At 36.8% G+C, this 7,343-nt stretch overlaps 1 protein-coding gene across 1 annotated transcript in view; it reads right to left on the bottom strand.

Moving 5' to 3' along the window:
• Positions 1-7,343, bottom strand: part of CUNH3orf38 (chromosome unknown C3orf38 homolog) — a 27,172-nt gene that overhangs the window by 17,494 nt on the left and 2,335 nt on the right. The gene's annotated exons all lie outside the window — the stretch shown is intronic.

The following is a 7,343-nucleotide window of genomic DNA, read 5'->3' as shown; positions in this document are numbered from 1 at the left end:
TTTGGGTTTTAAACATTTGAGGTGGTATCAATGGTAGGTTAGGGGGCCTAGGCATGGGTCTGTAATCATCTTCTGAATATGACGGTGGTGCAGCAGGTTTTGGACACAGAAGGGGAGCTAACAGATTCGGGAAAGATGCAGGGGTCAGGGTAGCTAAAGGTTTTGATTGCTTGCTAGCAACGTTGTCCCATAAATACCAATAACCAATTTGGCCAGGGCGGAGGTCCTCCAAGATCTTTTGTAAGGCAGCCAGGCGATTTAGGTCAAATGATCCATTTTCTGGCCATTGTCTTCCCAAATCTAACTGGGACGTATAAGACGTCCAATTAGTTAAACAGAGTTCTGCCATACGAGACTTGGACAGTTCCGCCCGTCCTTTTAAATGTTTTTAATTCCTAATCATAAAATCAAGGGGTGAATCGGGAATGACTTTTCCTAGACCGGAACCCATGATTATATCCAAGCACAAGCAGTCTTATTTCCCTAAGTCCTATCTGCCTAGAAGCTGTTTTGTCTACGTACAACAACCGGTGTTCTAGGACCCCACTGGCTTTCTCCGTGAGGAGGGGCGTCTTGAGTCCGAGACCCTAGTCATTGGCCGTTATAACAGCATTTCTACCTTATATCTGTGTCTTTCGCCTTTCGGCTAGGCTGCTGGCTCTAACAGCGTTTCAATCAGCAGACAGATACCCTCAAAGACTGCTTCCAGAGACCTCTAGAGGTAAAACCAGAAACCAGATAGAAACCAAAAACATACCTGACCTGAGGTACTCGCCGGTACCGTTCCTTTACCCGACTTGAGGATCTCGCCTTATTGGTCCCGAGGGGACCATCCACCTCCCGAGACTAACCCGATAGGTGAACTCACCTGGTGCGCGCTGGGGTGTCGTGGGATGGAGGTCTCCAAAGGCGTCAAGCTAGACGGGTCCCATCTGGGTCGCCAAATTGTGGTGGGAGAAACCTCCCTAAGGTTCGTTGTCTAGCTGTAATTTGATTGATAGACAACGCGGGTAAAGAAAGACAGCTGTTTATTTGCTCGAGCAAAGACCATAAAGCCAGCAAAAGGCAAAATGGCCCCCCCCTCAGGGTGAGGTGATCTTTTATACTTATTACAACAAGGCAAGACTTTATGGTTAACAAAAAAAAGCAATACTTGGGCGGTGCTTTTTAAATCTTTGTAATAGCATATTTCTATTAAGCTGAATTAGCACTTTTTAAAGCTAAAAGTTAAGTAACAGTAACATTATAATATGTTAGCAAAACCTTATACAGTAGTAGATACTTTTCAAGGACACAACCAGTGCACCCAGAACAATGGTTTCCCTGTCTTATCTTATTTCTTGCTGTAGCTGATTTTTCAGCACACAGACACAGAGATACTTGCTGCTTTTAACTCAGAAAATGCTTAATACAGTTAAAATGATTACTTGACACAAGCAAAGGCTTAGCTATCAATCTGCCTTGTGGTCAGCTGCATTGCTAGGCCACAGGTCATGCCTTGTATTCAGCTGTAAAGCTAATACTTCCTAATAATCTAAATTATTGTAAACCTAACAGTATGCTATCAGAAAACTGTTCTATTTCAGGGTAATAACAAACCTGCGCACTACATACGCAAAAAGTGAAAAATTGGGGACAATGGTCAAAACAATGGAAGTTAAGAGTTTCATTGCTAAGTTAGATATTGGTCATATTTCACATGAATTAGGTGGTCTACTATATATGTATTGCGGGGAGATTATTCTAATTCAAGAATCAATGCTTTTACTTACTTTCCATTATAAACTGAATTTTGGAATTACTATTTTAACAACAAAAAACTTTCCTTTTGATCTTGAACTTCATGGTCACCTATACACGAGCAGTGAAGCTGCTCCGATGCACTATAATTACAATGCGTCAGAGCAGACTCGATTAATCGCGTCTGCTGTAGCATAATTACTGTGCTCCAGCAGACTCCATTGTCTTGTGCATCAATGTCCTCTCACTTAAAAATGGTGGCGGAGGCACTTTTTCTAAAGCTCGCTCAACGAGCTTTAAAGTGCCCCCATCACCACAAGATGCTCCAGGTGCTTTTGAGTGGCTGTCTGAGCCACTGTATTTAAAGTTCCTTTCCTGGAGCACATGTATAAAAATGCTCCATGTGTGCAGGTTGCATAAAGAAGTCTTTCTGGAAGAAATTTTGGGGTTATCATCTCGACAAAATATTGAATTCAAGACATTACAAGCAGTAAAAAAGTATACTTAAAAATATAGCTTGATGCTTGATAATTGTTATGTAACCTCATTTTCAGGAAAAGCATAAATATGCCCACCTGTATGAATCCTCATATTTATACACAGAGCTTGTATATCCTAATTTTCAGAGCATGCATATCCTAGCCAGAGTGGTATAAAGGTATTTATTACCATAAATTTACACAAAAGATATATCTTCATCATCACACAATACTACTCTAACTCTATATCCATTTCTGAACAAACAGCCTTTTATAGACTAGATCCTAATCTTGAGCTTAGTTAGACAAAGCAATCTTTCCCCTTTTATTTAAAAACGACTGATAAAAAAGTTGGAAATGTCTGATAGTCTAAATTCTATCTTAAAATTACTAGGAATGTGGTGGTACCCAGAAGGTCAGAAAATACTGATTGTACACAGAGAACAGGAAAAAGCAGATTTTAGATTCTTCTAGCTGCTTACAAGACTATTAAACTATCACGTGGGAAGCTTGCAACTTCAGTCTGAACATCACAACAGTTGAACAGGAAAATGGCTTTTGTCCTTGCAAATTCAAGTCAGAGAAAGGTGACGGCAGAAGGAAATTCTTCCTTAAGCAAAGTGTCTGGTAAGTTTATGAGCAGCTGAAATGCAAGGATAAAAATAAATACAATAGCATTTGCTAGGTAGTATCTTCACTTAAGTTTACACTTAATTCAGCTAAAGTAGTGTCAAAGGGGGATTATTTTAAATTGCAATTTACCCAGCATACATGCAAAGTGAACTGCTATGCAACTTTTAAGACTATGATAGAGTGGGTTTCAACAGCAGTTCTATATTATGGAAAATATTTTTGCTCTATAATGTGAAGGGACAGATTCAGAAGAAATGGATTATATTGAGAATCTGATTATCGCGTTTCCTGATGATTAAACTGAACCTTGTACATTCAAGATTGTATTAGATTATTGCACATCAAAAATATTTCAACTATAGTCTATGCTTAGTAATACTGGCATTTAACTGCTCCTTGTTAAGATTTGTGTAGTCACTGCAAAAACCAGTTCTGAATATTGTATCATTCAAACACTTCTGGAGTTCCTGGCAACTAAGTGAACTGATATTGTTACATCCATACATTTCTCACCTTTGATACAGGACATTTTTGGTAAAGGATTGTACTTCAATCAAATCAATTAAAAATATTTTTAGAAATATTTTTTCTAGTGTTTATAACTATTTAAATATGTTTTAAATGGAAGCAAAAGCACTATTTCTTATAAACAACTCTATTACCAAGTAACTAACTTTAGTTTGTTTTTTGGCAGGCTTTTAACCTTTTCTCTTTTTAACAGTATAAAAATATTTATTTTCCATATTCCCATAACTGAAAATTGGCTACAAGGATTTTACACAAACTTTCCATTAAAAAAATAGCCACTGACCAAGAATGGAAAGTTGCATTTCGCAAGGTGAAACAGTTATGTTAGAACTCCTTGTTTCTACAGGCTAATAATTTTCCAAATGTGTTGAAACTCAAGTACAGCTGTACTTTTAAGAATAACTAGAATTTGCACTGCTTTAATTCCAATTTGTATCTGGTTGAACAGTTAACTGTTCCTTACTTCTGTTAACAGTATAAAGGCCAAACACTGATAGAGAAGAGATGGACTTACAGATACCAATTCATGAGAATAAAAGGGAGGTCCCAAACATTACCTTTGGTCAAATGTGTACAATCCCTTCCCACCTCCCGAGACATCAAGTAAGATGCATAGGTGTATGAGTGACAGATTTAGTCCTACCACATCCATTTAGCACTAAGTTTGGGAACGAAATTATCCACTTCAACTCAGACAAGAGAATAAGCTTTGCCATTTTGAAACAGCACAGCACACTGGACATTAACATTATTGAAACAATAAAATACAGATCACCACCCATTTCAGTCATATGGGCAAGCAAGCACTGCACTTAAAATTTGGCACAGCTGGCTTAGTTCCAAAATTTTAGTATATAACACTGGCAAATATTTAAATCACACTTGGGTTTACATTAGCATGCTCATTATTACTGTTTCCCTATATGGAATTTCTCCAGAGCTTGTTTTACATATCAGTTGTCAACGGTATCAGTTTATGGGCTGAAACACTGGATGTTGACTCTCCTTACACACTAAATTAAAGCTTGGTAAAGTATTGTCTGGAAGATTCCACCAGCTTTGTTACTGTAATAACCCTTCCGATGTAATTTTTGTTAAATTTTTCATAGCTTCCATTTTTATCTGCCCTCTTGATTCCAATGTTCAGTGTATTTTTTAGTCAAAATTTTTCACCCTCATATAAGGAATTCTAGTCTGGCTTGCTGTTTACATGGTACCAAATGTAGTCTATTCAAAGCCATTTCTCTCCTCTCTGAGCTACAACTGACAGCTCTGTTGCAACATTCCTTAACCTCCGCATCCAACTACTACCTTACTAGTGGCAAAGAGGTCCACTCCCTGAGAACCCTACCACCTTTGCATCTCCCCAGGTTTCCAAAATCCCCTTTTGCCCCATACAGTCTGGAACTCTCAATAGCAACCCTCATGCTAGTTTTCAATTACACTTTACAACGCTCCTAATCTGTTAAATAGGTAAATGACAAGGAAAAACAAAACAAAACAAAAACTTATGCTGGTTAAAAGTGAGAAAAATTTACTGAACTTCTCATCACAGGGTGCCTGCTGATTTCTGAAATTCTACTTTCAGAGAACTAAGAACCCAAGGTACATTGTAGCTTTTGGTGTTTTACTGCAAAATGAAGTAGGCACAAATTAAGTTAACTAAATATTTGCATGACAATTCTGATAAGCGTTTCACATAATACATATGCATAATATCCAATGTACAGGATGCATCGTCCTTATACCTGACAGCCCCACTTCTTTGTTACGGGTAGTATCAGTATTATGTGAAACAAGGAGCAAATAAAAAATTTAAGATCTTAAATTACATGGAAATCACAATTCGACATTTTGCTATGGATTATCATTTGTAATCAACGTTTTTAAGATCGAGAAAGTCTGGAAGAAAAGCATCTGTGAGAAGAAAAACATATCTCCAGTGACATGCCTGATGGGCTGAGTATTAGTTTAAAAAGATTAAATTGCAACTCTCAGAAATTGCTGAAGTTCCATAACTGGGGTGCACAGCCTACCAAGAATCTTTTTTTTTTTTGGTGTGGATATATTGGAGGAAATATTTTGTAATCCAGACCTTTAAAGAAAATAAATATTCAATTCGTTCGCCAGTTTTGTGTGTCGCGTCTCACATTCTTGTATTACAAGTTCACTACTTTCCCAGTGCTACACCTTTATAAAACAGCCTGATACTAGTGTTAGACTAAATGCATTAAATCTTTTCCCCTTAGAAAGAAATGACTGTTTTAAATGATAGGATAGTAGTTTGCATGAATTCTGCTGGAAGTAAAACTAGGAAGATACTTTTTAACCCTTTCAGAATTTACTGCTCCAAAGGATTAACATTTAAGCAGTGAGAAGATACTATTTTCTTCATAGCTGGACGATACCACTTGGATTATTTCAAATGTGATTATATCAGCTGCTTCATAAAAATGACTTTTGTCAGCAAAGCAACCCCTCAGCTAAACATATACAGCATAGCATAGCAAAGAAATTTTAAAAATTGTTCAAATGCTTCTCTTAATCCATAATTAGGTCTTGTAAACTTTGGTAAAGATTCCCACAATGGAGCAACTTCTATCTTTGGCTTCAGGGCAGAAGGCAGATCCATCAGCAGCATGATCCATATCCCTACATCTTTCCTCACTCCCCAGAGAGATTCTACTGACATTGCATTGACAGGCCTCCCCATCCTCATGGAGAGCTTTTTTGAAGTTTAGTCCCCACCCTTTCATCCTATATTTAATCTTGACAGGAGTAAATCATGCTTAGATTAGACTGAGCCAGTAGGGAGCGTTTCCTAATAACTGCTTCCCTACTGGTTTATCAAGGACTTAACCTGTATCTTAGTTTTGCCTAACCTCTTTTAGTTGTTTAACAAACCTTTAACTCTCTGCAAGCAGGCAAGAGAATCTTACACGAGCCTAACTGATTAATATAACCCAACTCATTATATGCAGTACCATTTTTCAATACTATGCACCACACCTAGGGATTAAATCTGCACAACAGTCTATTGTTTCTTGGATTTCCATTCATATAAACAGCTCTTCTGATGTTCAGATTGTAGTTTTATATGGACATTATGCAATATATTATCACACCACTTACCCAACAGGTATTGCAATGGGTAAATATTGGGGTTGTTTACATCAGGTAGATTTTCAAAAGATAACAAGATCACTTAATATTAACAACAAAGACAATGTTTTATTGAACAAATCTATGTACAGTACAAAAAGGTTTTTAAAATGAAACACTACTGTTGATTTATTGCAGTTTGATGGCTCAGTTTTAATTTGTACTCTTATATAAAATGCAAAGTAAAATAATTTAACATTCAACAAGGAAGCACAAATTTCCTTTCTTGCTGAACTTTTAATAGCTTTTACAAATTAACATAGAGTCCCCAAAATGCATACACTGCATTTAATCAGGTGTTATACAGTACCAAATAAATTAAAAAATAACACTACCACCCCTTTAAGTCTTTTATCCATACCACTGGTGTTAAACAATAAAATAAATGAGTACAGCTGAACCTTCAGTGTGATATTAAAATCACAAGTTTAATGTTATAAATTATCCAAACTATACAATTTATATAGTTTTACTTTTATTTTTTATGAATATGGCTAAATAACCAAAGTACCAGTGACCTTTCCCCACAGATATGACCATTATCAACCTACTTTGCCAAACTGTTTGTGGAGGGTGCCTAGCAAGCAGCAACTTTCGAAAATCCAAATTTACATGACCTTTATAATGAATCATTTTTGGATAGTAACAGATGGCCTCCAAAAACTAATCAAGTCTAAAGCCAAGTTACATCCACTTGGAGGACCAAGATTAAAATATAATCAGCACAAAAAAAGTGCAGCGACTCTGATCCAGAGATGCATTTAACTGCATAAGTAACCTTGGGTATATAAGCACTCATCA

Source organism: Alligator sinensis, unplaced genomic scaffold (genome assembly GCF_000455745.1).
Source record: "Alligator sinensis unplaced genomic scaffold, ASM45574v1 scaffold1324_1, whole genome shotgun sequence".
Lineage (NCBI taxonomy): Eukaryota > Metazoa > Chordata > Crocodylia > Alligatoridae > Alligator > Alligator sinensis.
Note: the sequence above shows the minus strand (reverse complement) of the source record. Positions and strands in the feature narration are given on the sequence as shown.